Source organism: Piliocolobus tephrosceles, chromosome 4 (assembly GCF_002776525.5).
Source record: "Piliocolobus tephrosceles isolate RC106 chromosome 4, ASM277652v3, whole genome shotgun sequence".
In the NCBI taxonomy this organism is placed as follows: Eukaryota; Metazoa; Chordata; class Mammalia; order Primates; family Cercopithecidae; genus Piliocolobus; species Piliocolobus tephrosceles.
The window spans coordinates 149100179-149121715 of record NC_045437.1 but is presented as its reverse complement, the minus strand read 5'-3'; positions in this window follow the sequence as shown (position 1 = coordinate 149121715).

The window sequence follows — 21537 nt, the reverse complement described above, 5'->3', positions numbered from 1 at the left end:
ATATCCTGCCACAGTACTCCCTGACTCCCTCCTCTGCTTGCTTTCTTTCCATAGCAATGATCACTATCTAATACTGTACATCTACTTGATTACTTATTATTGACCCCTCACTTCCCCACTGGAATATAAGCCCCACGAGGGCAATAGTTTTGTTCATTGCTGTACCCCCAGCATCTTGAACAGTGCCTGACACAGAATAGGCTCTCAATTGAACAAATTCATTGAACAAATAGTTAGACTTTCAAGAACTATTTGTTCAATGAATGAATGTGTATACATCAGAAAAAGACCACTGTGATGCAATGTACAGAATGAATGAGGTAGGGTGGGGCAATAGCAGAGGCCTGGAGGGAGACCTTTGCAATCTTCCAGGGCAGGGATGATGTCATCACATATGGGCCAAGGTGGTAGAACTGGAGAGGAGTGATTGGTCTGGAGAGAAATTTAGGTTTCATCTGCAGGGTGGGGGCTATAAAAGAAAGGATGAGGTGAGGAGTGATGGAGATGCCTGAGTTTTTGGCTTAGACATCTTGGTGGACAGTGGTGCCAATTATTGAGATGGTGAAAGGGGAACAGGCTGGGGTGAGGAGTTATTGATGTGAACATCTCTGAGCCTTGGTTGCCTTATCTATGGAATGTAGAAGATGACCTCTGTCCTGCCCACTTTCTGGAGTGGTTATAGAGACAGAGAGAGGTAAAAGAAATAGGATCCCTTTGTATGAGTGCCTGGTGGGTTCCCAGATGTAAGGCAAAATTATTATTAGTAGTAGTAGTAGTATTACTATTAAAGTCAACTTGAGGAGATCTGACAGAGAGGTAAAATGAGAATCTGCAGCAGGATCTAATCAAATGCCAGCCTGGGTGGAAGCAAATGCCAGGAAGCACGATTTAGTCGATATATGCAGTGGGTGGTCAGGAAGGGGAGAGAACAATGTGACCTAAGCTGTCAGAGGCCATGTGGAGGTGGGAGGGGGGACTCAGCTGGATTCTGGACTGAGAGAGGGGGAACCAGAGCAAAGGTTGGGGTTTGGTCAGAGGTTCACAAGCAGAGAAGCTGCGGGGTAGCTTGGGGATCTGGGGTTAGGCAGAGAACCCTGGGCACAGGATAAATGATGGTCACCACCACAGACTTCCTTTTCCTATCTCCACCTACCAGATGAGAAAACAGTGGTATTTCTCAGCTGGTAATTCAATCCAGAAGAATGGGCAGAAACCATCAGAGCATGGCCAGTGGGGGTCTGCCTCTGCTGTATCATTCAGCCAGTTTTGCTCATGCCCTTACTTGGTGCTGAGTAGAATGGGAAATATGGAAATTCACTCTCTAATGCTCATCAGGCACCTACTAAGTGCCAAGGAGTCACCGTGAACTTGTAGACTTGGTTCCTGCCCTCTGAGAGTTCAGGGTCGAGTAGGGAGACAAGCACTCAATAAATATTTTGCAGAAGCCATGAGGTAGGTACTGTCATCCTCGTTTTGCAGATGAGAGGCTCACAGATGTTAAGGTCACCCCACTGGAAAGTGGTAGAACCGAGATTTGAACCCAGGTAGTTTGTCTCTAAAACTGTAACCACTGACAACACTGCCCATGGTCAGAGAGTCTGTGATCCTGGGCTTACACATGGCAGGGACAGACTTGTATTATTCTGTCACCAGACCCCTGGAGGGGTCAACAGAAAGAACTTGGGAAATTGGAGGGAACTAAAGGAGCCCCGTAGAGTGAAAAAGGATCTTAGAGGCCCACTTGCAGACATGACTATTTACTTTTTTACAAATGTTTATTTCATTTCTTCTATATTCCAGGTACTGTGTGAGATAGTGATAGGTAGAAGATCCATTTATTGATTCACTCAACAACTATTGAGCACCTACTATGTGCCAAATACTATGCTAAGCTGTGAGGGTACAAGAGAAATCAGACAAAAACCCTTGCCCTCATTGAGCTTATAATCTAATGGGAAGACAGAAAATAAACAAGATAAATAAGTTGAAATATATATGTAGTATGATAGATAGTGGTAAGTGCTAAGGGGGATTAAAAAGGAATTATGTGAAGTTGAAATTTTAGACAAGGTAGCCAAGGAAGGCCTCGGTGACATGAAGTGAGAAGGGCAGGCAAGGCTCGGGGCATGTAAGGCATGGCTGGTCCTCGTAACAAATGCATAAATTTATATTTTTAAAAATCTAAAATGCTATGGGAGGCCAGCAGAATTTTTCCCTCTTGTTTTTGTGTGCGTGATTTTATGTAGGAGTTCCCTGGAGACCAATGCTCATGGAAGAGGGGCAGGAGGCAGGAATGGGCAGAGAGAGAAGATGAGCACAGGCCTGGCAGTGGCCTTGGCCAGCTGGATGAGGAACTCCAGAGCTGGACGGGCCTCTTTCAGAGTTGTCCTGAGTTGGGCTGATGGCTCATCCTTCATCTCCCCTATCAGTCAGTGCTTGGGTGTGGAGACCCCTGCAAGTGGCATGACCTTGGATGAGGCAGTTCTTTGCAGCTGATGCAATCCCGGAGGAGCTGAGAGCTGGAGGCTCTTTCCCAACAGCGTGCCAGTACCAGGGGCAACGAGCCCTTCTCTGAACAGGGGCCTGGGTGGCTGTTCATACTGTCCCCCCCGTGTATCCAGGCCTTTCTTTTTCGGCCCCTCATAATGTTTATTCAGTGGAAGTTTTTAACCATAAATAATATAATCTGACTCACATATAATTTTTTAAAACAATCACTCCAGTTTATGTGTGTGGAGAATAGATTGGGGTGGGGGCAGGGTGAGGTGGGGAGACCAGTTTGAGGCTGAGGCATGTGGAAGTCCCAACAGGAGCCCCTGGGAAGCAGGGAAAGGACAGGCTCCATGAGGCTCAGTTGGGCTCTGGGGCTGTGCCCGGTGACTCTTCTCCCACAACAGAATAGCAAGCACAGCGAAAAGTCCACACCTTTCAACCTGGGTGCAGTCCCAAGGTCATCCTGCATCTGGAGCCACAGAGGTGGTGATGGTGGAAGATTAAGTCACCAGAAGGTCAAGTGAGCTTGTGGCCAGGCAGAAGTTCCTTGAGAGGCAGGAATCTCAGCTCTGAGGACTCCTGTTTCCCAGCATCTGTGTTTCTCCCTTCTTTCCCTTTTTTCCTTCCCTCTGTTTGGTTGATGCGTTTCCTATAAAAAATCTTACCTTATCTTAGCAGAACTGAGAGGAAAGGAGGTGTGCCTGCACTGGTGAAGCCTGGCTGGCACACTTTTTCCCCACTCCCCACCCCATCCCCCAGACCAAGCATGGGGGTGTCGGGAACCTCTCCCAGCCAAGAGGAGGAGCGGATGGGCAAACTAGGAAAGAGAAGTTAAGGCCACTGAGCCTCCTGCCTGGAGTGGACCTGTCCTTCAGGAAAGGGGTTGAGGGATGGGAGGGCTGGAAGTTTCCTTGGGCAGCCATTGGCAAGATGACAGGGTTGATCTGGTTTCTGGTTTCTGCTCAGATTCATGATGCATGGTCCCTAGCCTGGGAAAGTCCTAGCTAACGGATAGACCCAGGCAGCAACTTTTCTACCCTTACCAAATGGACAAGCAAGCTGCTTGTCTCACCCTCAGTAGTTCCAGCGAAAGTCAAAGTTATGTAGGGTGGAACAGACCCCTCCAAAGAAACTGGGCCCAGTGAAGACCTGGTGCATTGTGAGCTCTTGCACTTGCTGTTCATTCTAGGAACGTTTTCCCCAGCTCCTGCAGGACTGGCTTGCTCACCTTCATTCACGTATCAGTTTACATCTCAGGCCCTCTGGCCACCGTGTCTAAAATAGTACTCCCACTCCCTCCCTAACACGTACCTGTTTGGTTTTGTCTCCCTAATAAGCACATATCACCATCTGAAATTGTATCTTTTACTGGCTTATTTCTTATATGCTTCCTTGGGCTGGATTGTAAGCTCCTTGGGCTGGATTGTAAGCTCCATGAGGCTGGGCCCCTTGCCTGTCTTGTTCATCTCTGTATCGTCAATGTCTAGAATAGTGCCTGGTAGGCACTTACTACATTGTAAAATGAAGGAATGAAGTGTCGTCTTCTCCTTCATCCCTCAAAATGTCAAGGAAAAAGTCAACCCTGTGAGCATATAAATGGCCATAGAGGGACAGTCCCTCCAAAGAGGTTGGGCACAACCCTAAGGCCCATGAGCCCAGGGTGGGAGTGTACGTGTGCGTGCGCATGTGTGCGTGTAGTGTGTGTGCATGTTTTGTGTGCATGTGTGTTGTGCATGTTGTGCGTGTGTTTGTTGATGAGAAGAGAGAAAACCATTCACTCCAAGCTGAGGTTCCTGCTGCACTAAATACAGGGACTCCCAAAGTCTGATCAAAGGCCAGCTTCTTTTAGGGAGTAATAAAGGAACAGGAGAAGGAGAGAGGGCTTCTGAAAGTGACTCCTAGGGCTCTACAGGCCTTTGCAAGGCCTTAGGCTGCCAGCTGGGGGTGCCCACCCAAGTATGACCACATCGTCCCCACAATTTCCAGACCCTCTGAACCCTGGCTGCCCCTTCTCCCAGAAAGGTGTCAATGTGAAGAAGGGGAATTTGCTCTATCAAGTGTGACCCAGTGTTGGTGATGAATACCAGAGATGGTAGGATCAGCTAGAATAACATGTCACACGGTGGGCTGCGTTCAGGAATGCTGGAGTGGGTAACTGGCAAATTGAAAGGCTGCTTCATACTATAATGGTTAAAGAAAAAGGGAATTATCTCATGCCTTTCTTTTCGTCTATCAAGGTGTCAGCATATGCTAATTACCTGGCAGCGGCTTCAACGGGAAGAGGAAGAACAACTATTATATTTCTGAGGAAAGATTTATCTTGCGTTATTGGCGCCAGTTGGAGGAGGAGGTGGGGGTGGTAGGGGGTCAGAGAGGCAAAGTAAGAACTGTTTTTTGACTTGAATGGAATTGAAAATGCCTTTGAACTGAGGTTTTTCTCCTACAATTAGAAATAATAAGCCTTGTTGGAAGAGGCTTTGCTCTGAGCCTGTGGGCAGAAGAGGGGGCAGCATGGGTGGAGGACTCTAGCGTCCTAGGAGGTTGTGGGGAGGGGTCAGGCTGGGCAGCCGACTGGGAAGGAGACACAGAACTCTTCCATTCATCCATGGATTGCATTAAGGGGGCTGTATAGGATGGGCGTTCAGAAGCACAGGCTTACGGTCAGGCAACCCTGGGTTTTGAATCTTGGCCCCACTACCTCCTAGCTGTGGTCTATGGCACATTGCTCCATGTTTCAGAGCCTCAGTTTCCTCATCTGTGGGGAAAATAATACCTACTTTATATTGGTTACTGTCTTAGCTAAATGGGATCATGTGAAAGAGATGTCCAGTATAGCTCAATAAGCAAGAGCACCGGTGGATATCATTACTCAGCATATGTTTTCTGAGCACCTACTGCAGTTCAAGCACTAGGGAAACAGGTTAATAAGTCAGATAGGGCTCTGCCCTCCAGGAACTTATCACAAAATGGAGGGCCTGTATCTCCTTCGGTTCCCATCCCCTCAGAGATCCCAGAAAGTGAAGAAAAGGGATACAGGGAACAGGGAAGGGCCCTCAAGCTTTACATGAGGCTGTGCTTCCCCCATTGTAATGATAATAACAGTGAATTGGATACTTGATACACATGAACTCTAAGTGGAGATTTGGTGGATAAGTGTTGGAGGCCAAAGGATCACCCCAGGAAGGAGCTTGGAGGTGTCAGAGCTTAAGAGGATTGAGTTTGGAAGAGACAGGTGAGGGGCTGGTCAGGATTCAAGCTGTGGAGACCAACATTGGGGGGGTCTAGTACCTCCAAGGGGGTCTGTCCTCAGGAATGGAAGGTCCTGGGGCCCGATGAACTTACTCCCAAGAGTTGACCCCAATGCCAATGTCAAATTTCAGCTGTCCCAGGCCCCTCCATTCAGGATCAGCAGCTGTGAGCAAGTGAACTGGAGAGGCAGCCTGGCATGGTGGCAAGTGTGCAGCCTATGGTGCAGAGATCTGAGTTCAAATCCTATTTCTCATACTTATCAAATGGTGGATTTGGGTCAGTTCCTAACCTCTCTGTGCCTCTGTTAAATACAGATAATGAGCTCTAACTGTGGGGTTGTTGGGCGGACTAAAAACAAGGCATTCAAAGCACCTGGCGCACAGTAGCTGTTCCCAAATGGTAGAGGTGATTACTAAAATTGGCCATCCTCGCCAACTGTGTCTGATTCACTGCTGGCCCCAACCCCTGTGGCCTGGAGAGGCATTTACTGCTCTGGGGATGGCAGAGGAAGGAATGGGGGTGGCACCAGGTGGGTTGTGTGGCAGACAGAGACTTTGAGCAGGTAATGACTGTCAGAGACCAGCAAATCACAGGTGTCTAGGGAACAACAGGAGTTACGCTCAGACTCCAAAGAACAAACACGCAGCACAAGACGTTTTGCCAAAGCAAAGCTGTTTTGATCGTTCCCGGATGTGACATGTATTGCATGAGGAAAGAGAGCCTCTTGCACTGAGGCTGCCTAATTGACAGCTGGCGGCTCCAAGCAGAGTGGCACTGGGCAAGGTGAGGATGAGGGTAGAGCAACCCTCCTCATACTGCCGGCCTCCCCGCCACCCTGGGCAAGGCTTCATAGCAGAGGAACTCTTGCCTGTGGGGTGAGGGAGGCTCACTATTCCCAACACCTCCAGATCCAGCCCTGGCCTCCACCTCTCCAGCCCCAGCCTGTATCACTCCTGGAACCCAGGCTCTGTGCCAGTCTAATTGAACTTCAAAACTTTGCCAAATGCAAAAGGCTCTGTCTGGCCTCCAGGCCTTTGCATATGCTGTTCTCTCTGCCTTGGATTTGCCTCCCACCCACCTAGCTAGTAATGGCAAATGCCTCCTTAATAACAAAAATAAAAGCAGCTTACATTTATTGAGCACTTACTCTGGGTTAAGTGCTTACCCAATTTTATCTTATTTAATCCTCACAACAACCTAGCTTCACATTTTCAATCACAAGGACTGCAATACCCCATCACATATGGTAACTGGGGTCGAAAAAATTCAATCACATACAATCTGGGTTTTGATTTTTATATAGTTAGTGAGAAGCAATGCTTTTTCATCCATCTGAAGTGGCACAAAAAGCCAAGATAGTAAGGCATGCTGTACACCACTGACCCTATGCTGAACTGAGGAAATTCCAGATAATCACAGGGCATTCACTTCCTGACACTCCCATTCCCTTTTGAGAAATGGAACTGGCTGTAGGACAGGAGCTCTTTGCAGCCCTTGCTCATGCTGTATTAAATTTGTGTTTCTTGTGGACAGCATTAGGAAGAGCGTTGCCACACCCACTTTGTGCCCAATCTTGGCCACATTATCCGAAGGTCAAGGAGCCAACAGAGTAGCTGAGTGTCAGAGGGGCTTGGAGAGGGTGAGGGGCTCTGGTCTCACTCCACGCATAGTTTCTGTACTTAAGCCATCATAACACTGTTGCCTGAGCAAACTCTTGCACCACGAGTTTACCTTCCCACTGCCAAGGGTCACTCTTGTTGACTAATTCTCTTTGTGATGATGCAGAGATAACAAGCTCTGCCTTGGGAGGGGCTGTCAAAGGAGTGAAAGAGATGGACAGCTCAGAGGAGAGTAAGAGTCCCAAGCGTGGGCAGGTCCAGGCAGGCTCCTTGGAGGAGGTGGCATTTGGTCTGGCCTCTGCGCCCTGCTGGCCTTTTCCCTGTGGTTATAGAGAGCACAGAAATGCCATGTGAGCCTCAGCCTAGATTTCCCTTTGAGCCAATGACAATCTGGGGAGAGGTGATGGCAGCCTCCAGGAGATGAGAGTGAGTGCTTGTCACTGAACCACTACCCCCTTAGATGTGCAGCCTGCCCAACCCTAGCTGAGAGGTGTGGGAGCCTTACTTTCTTCACCAATAAAGTGTGGATAATGATAATACCTTCCACCCAGGCCTGTGGTGAAGATCAAATGAGAGAATGCAGGGAAAAGCGTCTTATATGCTATAAAAGGCTCTGACAAATGCTCATTATTTCTTCCTATTCTTCTCCTGGAATTTATCAAACACTTTATAGGCCCTGGAGGTATTTTTTGACTCCATTCTGCATGGCTTTCTCTGGCCCACAATTCTCCTCTCTTCTCCTGCTGTACTTTAAGGGAGGCAGGATAGTGCAGTGGTTAAAGAGGGAGGAGCAGGCTGGCCTGGGTTTGAATCCTGGCTTCTCCTTTTCCTAGAGGAATGCATGACTCAGGGCAAGCCACACCACCTTTCAGAGCTCCCTTGGCTCTCTCCTGTTTGTTCTGTTTAAAAATGAGTTTAAAAATTGAACCTAACTCATAGATTGATGTGAGGACTAAATGAGATATTTTGTGAACAGTTCTTAATACTATGGCTGCTGAGTGCTTAATAAATGTCAGCTGTGTTGTTTTTAATTCTCTCTGGTAGGTAGAATTTTACCATTTTTGAGTGGTAGGACCGCTGAAAAGAGACCTCAGGCACAATTTTTACAGGCTTCCTTGTCTCCACACTCAGGCAGCGGGTAGATCAAGAAGCAGATTAAGTGCTCACTCATGCAGCAAGCAGTTTTTGAGTGCGTACTCTGTGCCAGGTACTCCTAGAGCAATAGGATGGTGAAATCACCGTCCCCATCACTGGGGAGCCATGCTGCAGTGAGGAAGATGTTTACTGATTCACTCACTCGCTCACTCTCATTCATTCATTCCTTCATTCGGTCAATTATCACCCATTTGCCAGGGTCTCCACATGCAGGTTCTGTGCTGGGCTCTGAAGCACACAGCTGGGAACAGGGCAGGGAGCCTATTGCAGAGGTCGGGCTGGAGTCCCTTGAGGCCTCAACCTCTTTCTGATGTGCTTTCCCACTTCCTGTCACTTGGCCTCAGTCTCTCCATCTGAATGTCAAAGGGTCATTTAAGCTGGTCTCCAAGCTCCTGGCCCACACCAACATTCCAGATTTCTCAGCTAGGATGGACAAATGCTGAGTGACACCCCCATCCCTGCTCCCAGCCCACACACTCACTTGAGGCGCGGGCATCGATCGGCTTGGAGCTCATTAGTGGCCGCGCAGCCATTGCTGCATGTCACAGGCTCTTAAAGTCTCCATTACCAAGGCCCCTTGCTCCTCTGTATTTTTAGCCCGCATCTGGAGGAGACGGCTGGCGTCTCCTGCAGTTATACATGTCAGGTTCAGTGGTTTCGACAACTTCTCAGGCCTCTGGGCACCTGGAGGTGGGGGCTCCTAGATCTGCTGCTGGAAGAGAAGCTGGTGGGAGGTGTGAGGACCAGGGGTGGGACCAGGTGTCCTCTGTTCTGCAATCCCCCAGTCCCTTCTTGTGGGATACTGCCTCCCAGGTATGACAGAGCACATGGGCCCCCACACTTTCCTGGCTGTTCTGGGACCTAGGAGGATAAACTGTTCTCTCGATGACACTGGACTCAGGGCAAGTGATGCCAACTTGGGAACAAAACCCAGGCCACTTGGACATTCCCAGTGATCAGCCACCATCTCTGGCTGCAGACAGGTAGAGCAAAACACACAGAGGCCACACGTTGACATCCAATACTGAGAGCAGGTTTCTTCTGCCTACAGGAGACAGAGCAAGCTCCTGCAGCCAGCCCAGCTTGCAAGAGCCTGGGTTCCTTTGGCATTGACAAGAACTGTAGCTCACAGGCCCACAGGAGAAAGAATGTGTTTCCTGGTGACAGACACCAGGAAGGACGAGGCAGGCCACAGCTTGCCTGGGAGGGGTAGGAGGTGCAATGTGGCGGGGGATGGGGAGGAATCCCAACATGGGGAGAGGGGAAGTCCTCAGGCCTGAGATGGGAATGGGGCTGTTCCCATATTGGGAGCACCAAAGCCCGGACTTCCAGGAAGAATAGAAGCCTCCGTCAAGGACATAATTTAAATTTCTTTATTCTCCAACAGCCGTACACCCTAAGACTTGCTAATAAAATAATAGTAGTGAACAATTATTAGTCTGTTACTCTGAGCCAGTTACTTAGTGTACTAAGTGAGATCCTTGTATTTCCTGATCATCTTACCGATTCTTCGCTTTAAGGGAGGAAGTATTATGCTTCTTCTCATCTTACAGATGAGGACAGTGAAGCTCAGAGAGGCTAAGCAACTCACCCAAAGTCACACAGCTGGAAAGTGCCAAACATATGCAGAATTTCAGTCCAGAGTCCAGGCTCGTCCTACACCATGTATGTAGCCTTCAGATGCCAAGGGAAGAAATGAGGTAAGTTCTCACTCAACAGTGACATTTTACTGATGATGCAGCGGCAAGAACATCACTTTGGAAGGTTCTGTCTCTATGCCAGATGTGGTTCTGACAAATCCCTCTTTTACTCTGGGCCTCAATGAGGAGACAGATTGAGGTGTGGAAGGATCAAAGCCATATTATACATCTGTTCTGAGCTCCCATCTGAATCTGAAAAGATGTTTAATAATAATAATAGCAAACATTCCTGGAATATTTACTGTGTGCCAGGTATATTATATGTGTTGTTTTATTTAATCTTCATACCTCCCTGTGAAGTATTATCCTTAAACAGATGAGGGAATGAAGCTCAGAAAGGCTGAGCAATCTGCCTAAAGCCACACAGCTAACAACGAGGTGAGGCTGAAATTAGAAATGTGGCTTGCTCTGTCTTACCCACCCCCCTTTTCTGCCTTCTGAGGGTTCAGTCCTGGGACACCTAAATGTTTTGAGAAGGAAGACCTTCAGGTGTCTTCTGTCAGAGCTGGAGGGAGGCCAGGGGCAGAGCCTATGTGATCTGCTGGAAGCACTCGGTTTTCTGTTATTTAGGTGAGAGTAACGGCTTCCTTATTTTCAGGCTCAGGACACTGGCCTCCCTTTACACCACCCTATTCCACACCATCCGTTATTGACACCCCACTTACCTCAAGGTGCTGAGAGCTTCCCAAACACAGAATACCTCCTGAAGGAGGAGGAGGGAGAGGACCTGCAACACTTTTGCTCCTCCCAGAGGGGCCTGGAGGGGCAATGAGAGTGACACTTGACACAGGGACCTGGGGGTTTCTGAGTTTTGCCACCATCTATAAATTCACCAGATACTTACTGTCTGCCTATTCGGTGTCAGGCACCTTTCCAGGGCAGGGCTGCCATACAGAGTTGCGTGCTGCACAACCCTCTGGAGGTGCCAGTCATATGGTAGGCACTGTGCATGACATGACTGGGTGCTGGGAATGTCGTGGTAAGCAAGACCAACCTGGCCTCTGGTCTCAAAGAGGATGGAGTCCCACAGGGGCCTCAGTCAGGCAAGGCAGGAATGACCTTACAGTATGGCCAGGGTGGTGATGGGGGAGGAGCAAGGGCTGTTGGGACTTGCAGGAGAGGCCCCAAACTATATTTGGGAAGTCAGAGAAGGCTTCCTGGAAGAAGTGACGTCTAAACTAAGGCCTGAAAGGTAAGTAGAAGCAGCCTGCTTAGGGGGGAGTGTTCCAGGCAGGAGAAGCTTGAGCAATTAATCATAATCCAAGGTAATTCAGGCTGTAACATCAACATGAACACAGAGATGTGGGAGTCTGTATTCATTCCATCAGTCATTTACTCATTAAGGAGATGGGGAATAGTCACGCCTGGGAGTTGGAAACGTTTCACCTAGAAGATAACCCTTGAACTGGGCCTTGAAGGATAAGTAAGGGTTTTCTGGGTTTAGGGGGCAGGAGAAGCGGGAGAGAAGCATCTGAGGAGACAAAACCACATGAGCAAAGGAATGCGGTTGGAGGTTTTGAGCATGTTGCCTGCACAAAGCAGAGGTTTAGGATACCTTTCCCAGGCTACCCTTGGTAGCTCTTTGTCTCTCAAACCTAACCTTGATATTTATTCATTTTCAACGTGACTTCATCTGTTAATAAGGGTTCAGATAGGAATGTTGGATGTAGGCATGCCTGAGTGCAGGAATCAGTGGATGAGTGGAAAGATTAATAAATGCATGAATGAGGGAATATATGAAAGAATGAATAATAATACTGAACATTTTATGCGTGCTTTCCATGTGCCAGGCATTGTTCTAAGCGCTTTTTATTTATTAAATCATTAAATCCTCACACAACCCTAGGAGGTAGGTTTTGTTATTATATGCATTTTACAAATGGGAAAAGTAAGACATGCAAAGTTAAGTAATGCACTCAGTGCCGCACAGCTAGGAGGTGGAGTGCGGGGGCAAGGGTTTGAACAGAGGCTACAGCCTGGGTCCCAGGAACAAATGCTAGGAGTTGGGCAGTTCCTCATTTATCCAAATAACTCCTCTCTCACTTCATAATGGTTTCTTGGCTAAGCCTCCTCCAGAAATGTGCAGCTTCCTTGGAGCAGACCTGGGTCCAGGCAACCAGAGACTGTCAGGGCACTGCCCTGGCTGGTGGGGACACACAACACCTGCAGCCCTTGCAGGGCAGCTGCAATATGCTAAGGATGTGCTGCTCCTCCCTAAAACAGGCTGGGTGAGGAAGTAGGGCCTTTAGCTTGCACAGTGGAGAGCACCCTTGCTCTGGGAGTGCCTCTCTGATCACTGAACAAGAAGCTTGAAGTTTGCCTTGCAGTTGATTGTATTAGCATTTCGGAAGAATCCCCCTTCCGGGGAAGTGTATTAATGATTCACTCTGGCTGGTCTCTCACCCAGGGCAGCCTCTTAGTGAAGTGCCACAGATTTCCTAGGAATCCTCTGAGACATTTTGACATTCTGATTGTCACTGCCAACGTGGGCTGCGAAGGAATTAATTGACACAGATGAAACCCTCAATTTCCAAGGGCTGTGTAATAAAATAAAGGTTATTGTATCATTGTAGATTCCACCACTAATGAAAAAGGGCTAAAGACCATAATGACAATATGGCATGCTTAGTGAGTGGGGACTCACTTTGATTTTTACAAGCAACCATCCTGAACTTTCGGGAATAATAAGGATGATAGTTGTTATTTATCGAGAATTTATGATATGTTAGGTCCTTTACTAAACGATCTATCTATATATTATGTATTCCAACTCTATGAAGGAGATGCTATTTTCATCTCCATTTTACGGGTGAAGAAACTGAGGCAGGGAGAGGTACAGTAAACATGGCTAGTAAGTTGGAGAAATAGATAACCTTGTGGCTGAAAGACATTCTATTTTCTTGAGGATGAAGGATGATTGAAATACCTGGGCAGGCAGGGTTAAGATATGGGCTAAGCATAAGGAATTCTGGTTGGCAGAGTGTTATAAGTGTCTGTACACACTTTCTAGACACTGAGAGAACACCACTGCCTTTTCTCTCAGACCACAGGAGTCCCATCCATCCATCTACCCATTCATCCATACAAAAGAGATCCACCCATTCATCATCCACCCAACCATAGATCCATTAATCTGCCCATCAATCCACTCATCCATTTATCTGTCATCCACCCTATCCATTCATGCATCCATTCAGTTAGTCATATATTCATGTATTCACTTATTTCTTCAACTCAGGGATGTCTCTGACTACCCCTCCCCAGCTTCTGTCATGGGGGTGAGTGCCCCCCTTTCCTATAAGTGCCCGCTATGACAGATGTAGCAGGTGGAGGAAAAGCAGCAGGAGAGCAAGGTGCTGGGAGATACAGTACCACCTCCATAATTTGTAAAGAGTTCCTTTAACTTTCTCATCCCCAATCTCCATATATGTAAAATGGGAATAATATTTGCAGGCTGTTGTGAATTTAAAGCAAGCAAATGTGTGATATGTTTTGGAAATATAAAAGTTCTGCATAAATTTATGTCTCTATCATCATTATCATCACTAGTGCAGTATGTACTCAAATCTATGACTCCCTTAAGTTTGAGAAGTCAGCATCTATAAAATGAACCATTTCTGATTTTGTTTTAAAGAAATTCTTTAAAATTTATAAACATGAAATTCAGTAAAATAAAATTACTTTAAATCATGCAATTGCAGAGTTTTATAATAATCAGATCTATTTATTCCACATTCTCTTGAGGCTACAGGAAGTATTGAAGATTAGGAGTTGGAAAGGGACTTGGTAAAAAGGGATACTTGATCATGAAACATCAGTCCTGCAATTCCTGGCTTAATGGATAGAGCTCTCCAGAATAATATTATATATCAGGAAGATTGTTTAAGGCTTACTTCTTGTTGGTTATAAGAATAAGTGAGGGAAGACTGTAAGGAAATATGTGCCTAAAAACCCAGGAAAAGATGAATAATCAGGCTACAAGATGAGCAGGAACTGCTATAAATAGAGGTTATATAAACGCTATTATCAGTCAGTGTGGGTTACATTATGTTGCAGTAACAAACAGTCCCCAAGTCTCTGAAGCCTATTACAAATGTTTATTTCTGCCCTATATTACATGTCTGTCGTGGGTCAGCTGCAGCTTTGCTCCCCTGCTTTCTTCACTCTGGAGCCCAGGCCAATAGAGGAGCACACCAATTCTTAAAGCTTTCCCTCATATTTTATTGGCCAAAGCAAATCGCATGGCAGGCCTGTCATCAATGGGAAGCATATTCCACTTTCAGAAAGGGCACCCAAGGGAGGAACAGCAAATATTTTGACCAATAACACAACTTTCCATATATATTGTAACTGAACTAGGTTATTTGAACCTTGGAGTGGCTTACAGGAAGGACCTTTGGAGGAAGAGGTAGTAGCTCAATTAATTTAGCTTCTCTCTGTGTCTGCCTCTTCTCCTCTCACCACCCATTTTCTATGTATTGTGGCTTTTGCCTTTGTGTCCTTTTCTTTTTTTTTTCTTTTTTTTGAAGTGAGGTCTTACTCTGTTGTCCAGGCTGGGGTGCAGTGGTGTGATCTTAGCTCACTGCAATCGCTGCCTCCTGTGTTCAAATGCTCCTCCCTCCTCACCCTCCTGAGTAGCTGGGACTACAGGAATGTGCCACCACACCCAACTAATTTCTTTTTTTTTTTTTTTTCTGTTTTTTGGAGACTAGAGTCTTACTCTGTCACCTAAGCTAGAGTGCGGTGGTGTGATCTTGGCTCACTGCAACCTCTGCCTTCCATATTCAAGTGATTCTCCTGTCTCAGTTTCCCAAGTAGGTGGGATTACAGGTGTGAGCTACCACACCCAGCTAATTTTTTGTATTTTTAGTAGGGATGGGGTTTTGCCATGTTGGCCAGTCTGGTCTCAAACTCCTGGCCTCAGGTGATCTGCCTGCGCTGGCCTCCCAAAGTGCTGGGATTACAGGCATGAGCCACCACACCTGGCCTGCTTTTCCATCTTGAGATTCCCATTTCCTCATGACTCTGGCTTCCCCTTTACCATCCTTTTGCCCTCTTTCTCCCTTGTGACCTTTTACCTTCCGATTTTGCCATTAGTTAGCCAGGACTCTTTAGAGTCAAGTGCCAGAAACCCTTTAATAGTTTAAGCAAAATAGTTTAAGCAAAAGGGAAAAGAAGAAATTTTTTGGCTCATATATGAAAAATCAAAGTAGAGCTGGCCTTCAGCATGGCTGGGTCTCTGGGCCTTGGTAATCTTCTTGCCATCTCTCATCTCTTCTTTCCACTGTGTTAACTCCATCTTTGGGCAGACTTTCCCATCTTGTTGATGGGATGGTTGCTATGGCAGAGGCCCCCGGTTGCCTGACAACAGCTATTCTCCTTTTCTTCCAATATGATAGAATATTTTAGTTGGCAAGATGGCCTTTCTTGCAACTAGTTGTGCTTTAGGAAGGACTAAATTCTGGCTAATCATACATGAGAAAATGATGTGTGCAACTCTTGGGCTATTCCCCTAAAATAAATCGTTGTGCTTTCCCTTCCTTTTTATTGCCTTCTGGCTGGCTGAAATGTGATCATGGTGGTGATAAGTGTCACCCCCGAGAGGGGACAGAGCAACAAAATAGAAGGAGCCTGGGATTCTGAGAACTTTTGTGGAGCAGAACTACTATATCTACTTGAGCTTTTATATGAGAAAGAATTAAATTTTAATCTTGCTTTAGCCCTGTTATTTGGGCCTCTTTGTTAGAGTAGCATGATCAATATCTTAATTAATTCACTTCCCCATCTTGAGCCCATCATTGTGGTGAGGGGATGAAATCTACTGACTGGGCCAGGCCTGGGAATTAGGGTCTTATTTCAGAATCTGGGGTGAGACTAACTCACTTAAACTCTTAGGTGAGACTAGCTCATCTAAACTCTAGGACTGTACCCCAAGGAATATTGGGGTGCTATCACCAGAAAAACATGTGAAATGAGTGCTAGGCAGGCAAAAACAACATATGGCCATCACACCCTGTCAACTCCTCATTCTCCTTATGCTTGCCTGCTTAGATTCCCTAGAAAAACATTAGATTGGCCCAATTCATCTATTTCCTCTCACCAGGCCACAACTCATCTATCAGGTGCCAGATAATGGCCTAATCAGCTGTGGCTATGGAGATGGGTCACCTGTGGCTATGAGTTTGGTAGCCTTGGTGGACAGAGTAGACAGCATAATTCACGTATCTTCAGAGCCCTCTGTCCACTTGCTGTAGTGGGTGGGGATGATGTTGAGGCCTGGGAGTAATTCAGGAAGTGGACTAGTGTTTTAGTCTGTTTGGGGGCTATAACAAAATGCCATAAGCTGGGTGGCTTATAAACAACAGAAACTTATTCTTCCCAATTCTGGAGGCTGGGAAGTCCAAGATCAAGGCACCCCTGGTGAGGGTTTACTTTGTGGTTCATAGAATGGTGCCTCGTCACTAGTCTTCACATGGTGGAAGTGGCAAAGCAGCTCTCTAGGGCCTCCTTTTTCTTTTCTTTCGTGTGTGTGTGTGTGTGTGTGTGTGTGTGTGTGTGTGTGTGCTTTTTTTTAAGAGATAGGGTGTATAAGGCCATTATCTCATTGCCATAAAGAAATACCTGAGACTGGATAATTCATAAAAAAAGGAGGTTTAATTGGCTCATGGTTCTGCAGACCTTACAGGAAGCATGATGCTGGCATTTGCTCAGCCTCTGTGAAGGCCTCAGGAAACTTACAATCATGGCAGAAGGTAAAGGAGGAATAGGCACTTTGCATGGCCAGAGCAGGAGCAAGACTTGGGGTTGGAGGTGCCACACCCTTTTAAGCAACAGATCTCATGAGAACTCACTCACTATCATGAGAAGAGCACCAAGGGAATGATGCTAAACCATTCATGAGAAATCCACCCCTATGATCCAATCACCTCCCACCAGGTCTCACCTCCAACATTGGGGATTGCAAGTCAACATGAAATTTGGGCAGGGACATGTCACCAAACCACATCATTCCACCCCTGACCCTTCCCAAATCTCATATCTTTCTCATGTTTCAAAATACAATCATGCCTTCCCCAAAGTTTTAACTCATTCCGGCATTAACTCAAAAGTTCAAAGTCTTATCTGAGACAAGGCAAGTCCCTTCTACCTATGAGCCTGTAAAATAAAAATCAGTTTAGTTACTTCCGAGATACAATGGGAGTACAAGCATTGAGTAAACATTCCCATTTCAAAAGGAAGAAATCAGCCAAAAGAAAGGGGCTACAGGCTCCGTGCAAGTCTGAAACCCAGCAGGGCAGTCATTAAATCTTAAAGCTTCATAATAATCTGCTTTGACTCCATATCTTACATCCAGGGCATACTGATGTTAGAAGTGGACTCCCAAGGTCTTGGGCAGGTCTGCCCCTGTGGCTGTGCGGAGTTCAGCCCCCAAGGCTGCTCTCACAGGCTGGCCCTGAGTACTTGTGGTTTTTCCAGGTGCAGGGTACAAGCTGTCAGTGGATTTCCCGTTCTGAAGGATGGTGGCTCTCTTTTCACAGTTCCATTAGGCAGTGCCCTAGTGGGGACTCTGTGTGTGGGTTCCAACCCCTCATTTCCCCTCCACACTGCCCTAGCAGAAGTTCTCAAAGAGGCCCCTGCAGCAAGCTTCCGCCTGGGCACCCAAGCTTCCTCATGCATCCTCTGAAATCTAGATGGAGGCTCCCAAGCCTCAACTCTTGCATGCAGTGCACCTGCAGGCTTCACACCACATGGAAGCGGCCAAAACTTAAGGCCTGCACCCTCTGGAGCAGCAGACCGAACTGTACTTGGGCCCCTTTGAGCAGAGGCTGGACCTGAGTAGCCAGTGTCCTGAGGCTGTGCAGGGCAGTGGGGTCCTGAGTCTGGCCCGTGAAACCATTCTTCCCTCCTAGACCTCAGGGTCTGTGATGGGACCGGCTGCCAGGAAGGTCTCCGAAATGCCTTCAAGGCCTTTCCCCCATTGTCTTGGCTATTCGCATGTGGCTCTTTTTTTTTTCAGTTGTGCAATCTCTCTAGCAAGTGATTGCTCCACAGCCTCCTTGAATTCCTCTCTCAAAAACAAACAAACCAAAAATAAAAATAAAAAAAAAACCCTTTTATTTCTCTGTCACATGGCCAGGCTGCAAATTTTCCAAACTTTTATGCTCTGCTTCCCTTTTGAATATAAGTTCCAAGTTCAAGGCATTCCTTTGTTCCCACATCTAAGTATAGACTGTTAGAAGCAGTCATGCCACTTGTTGAACACCTTGCTGCTTAGAAATTTCTTTCTCGGCTGGTGGCAGTGGCTTACACCTGTAATCCCAGCACTTTGGGAGGCTGAGGTGGGCAGATCACCTGAGGTCGGGAGTTCAAGACCAGCCTGACCAACATGGAGAAACCCCGTCTCTACTAAAAATACAAAATTAGCTGGGTGTGGTGGCACATGCCCGTAATCCCAGCTACTCAGGAGGCTGAGGCAGGAGAATTGCGTGAACCTGGGAGGCGGGGATTGCAGTGAGCCGAGATCGCACCATTGCACTGCAGCCTGGGCAACAAGAGCGAAACTCGGTCTCAAAATAAAAATAAATAAATAAATAAATAAATATTTCCAGATATCCTAGGTCATCACATCTTCTTTCTCTCTCTCTCTCTCTCTTTGAGGCATGGTCTCGCTCTGTTGCCTAGGCTGGCGTTCAGTAGTGTGATCCCAGCTCACTATAGCCTCCATCTCCCAGGCTCAAGTGATCCTCCCACCTCACCCTCCTGAGTAGCTGGGACTATAGGCATATGCCACCACGCCCAGCTAATTTTTGTATTTTTTGTAAAAATCAGGTTTTGTCATGTTGCCCAGGCTGATCTTGAACTCCTGAGCTCAAGCAGCCTAACCCACCTCCGCTTCCCAAAACCCTGGGATTATGGGTGTGAGCCATCATGCCCAGCCCCCAGGTCATCACTCTCAAGGTCAAACTTCCACATATCCTTAGGGAATGGACACAGTCCAGCCAAGCTCTTTGCTAAGTCATAACATGCGTGACCTTTGCTCCAGTTCCCACTAAGTTTCTCATTTGCATCTGAGACCTTGTCAGCCTGGCCTTCATTGTTCATATCGCTATCAGCATTTTGGTCACAACCATTTAACCAGTCTCTAAGAAGTTCTAAACTTTCCCTCATCTTCGTGTCTTCTTCTGAGGCCTCCAAACTCTTCCAACTGTTACCCAGTTCCAAAGTTACTTCCACATTTTTTTTTTTTTTTTTTTTGAGACAGAGTCTCACTCTGTCTCCCAGGCTGGAATGCAGAGGTGTGATCTCAAATCACTGCAACCTTTGCCTCCCGGAGGCGATTCTTGTGCCTCAGCCTCCCAAGTAGCTGGGACTACAGGCACGCACCACCATGCCCAGCTAATTTTTGTATTTTTAGTAGAGACAGAGTTTCACCATGTTGGCCAGGCTGGTCTTGATGTACCGACCTCAAGTGATCTGCGTACCTTGGCCTCCCAAAGTTCTGGGGTTACAGGCTGCTTCTGCATTTTCAGGTATCTTTGTAGCAATGCCCCCACTCCTCACTACTGATTTTCTGTATTAGGCCATTCTTGCATTGCTGTAAAGAAATACTTGAGACTGGATAATTTTTTTTTTTTTTTTTTTGAGACGGAGTCTCACTCTTGTCACCCAGGCTGGAGTGCAATGGCGCGATTTCAGCTCACTGCAACCTCCACCTCCAGGGTTCAAGCATTTCTTCTGCCTCAGCCTCCCGAGTAGCTGGGATTGCAGGTGCCCGCCATCACACCTGGCTATTTTTTTTTTTTTTTTTTTTTTGTATTTTTAGTAGAGATGGGGTTTCACCATGTTGTCCAGGCTGGTCTCGAACTCCTGACCTCAGGTGATGAGACTGGATAATTAATAAAGAAAATAGGTTTAATTGGCTCATGTTTCTGCAGGTTGTACAGGCAGCATGATGCTGGAATTTGCTCAACCTCTAAGGGAGCCTCAGGAAACTTACAGTCATGACAGAAGGTAAAGGGGGAGCAGGCACATCATATGGCCAGAGCAAAAGCAAGAGAGAAAGAGGCAGGGAGGTGCCATACACTTTTAAACAACCAGACCTCAAGAGAATTCACTGTCATGAGAACAGCACCAAGAAGGGGATGGTGCTAAATCATTCATGAGAAATACACCCCCATGATCCAATCATCTCCTACCAGGGCCCACTTCCAATACTGGTGATTACAATTCAACATGAGATTTGGGGTGGGGACCCATATCCAAACTATATCATGGGGTCTTGCTATTTGCCCAGGCTGGCCTTGAATTCCTGGGCTCAAGCAATCCTCCTGCCTCAGTCTCCCAAAGTGCTGGTATTACAGGTATGAGCCACTGTGCCTGGCCAAGAAGACTCTTTTATAAGGGCACTAATCCTCATGATCTAATCACCCCCAAAGGCCCTACCTCTAATACCATCACAATGGTGATTAGGCTTTCCACTTACAAATTTTGAAGAGAAACAAACATTTAGACCATAGCAACTGGGCTCTCCAGCCATGGAAAATGGATTAGGGAAAATATGAGAACTGGCTAAGGATATCTGTATGCTGTCAGCCCCAGTCTCCAAAAGTTGGTCTCTGCCCATGACCATCTGTGTAAAATGACACAAGGATCCTAGTTGGGTCATCTTCACTGTACCAAAGGCAAGATAAGTTCTTTAAATTTACTGCAAACGCTCACTGGGGATGGACCAGAGTGTTTGTTAACTCCAAACGCCAATAAATGCTGATAAATAATGCTATTAAAAATGTGTTATTGCTCTGACACTTTGTTATAACGTCTTTCCTCTTACGTTTTCCCCATGTAACATTTGCTTTAAAAGGCTCCAGCCAAAAGCCGAACACCAATAAAACTGCACCAAGTCTCCTAGAACATCTTCATTTATGAAACAGCCAGAGACTCAGCACTCAGGGAGAAGCCACTGAGATATTCCACTGTTTTGTAAACTTTGAAAAATCTATAGTTCCTGTAGTTGAGGCCTAACTGCACATCGCATTTGAAATTTTGAAGCTTCAATTGCTTAAAAATATTGTAACTGCTTCTCAAACAGGAAAATTGCATTTAGATTTTCCTCTGTGTTTAACCTCAGACTGGCAAGAGATAGTGTTCAAATTTCCCCAGCAAATGAAAATCACTTTAGGATTGAGATTGCATATGGATAGTTCCTGCCATGAGAAAAAGAAATCTCCAGGAACAAATACAGTCATACCTTCTGTGCTGGGCCCATAATGTGGAGAAATAGATGATCATTTTGTCCTATAATCCACAGTATGAGGGATTTG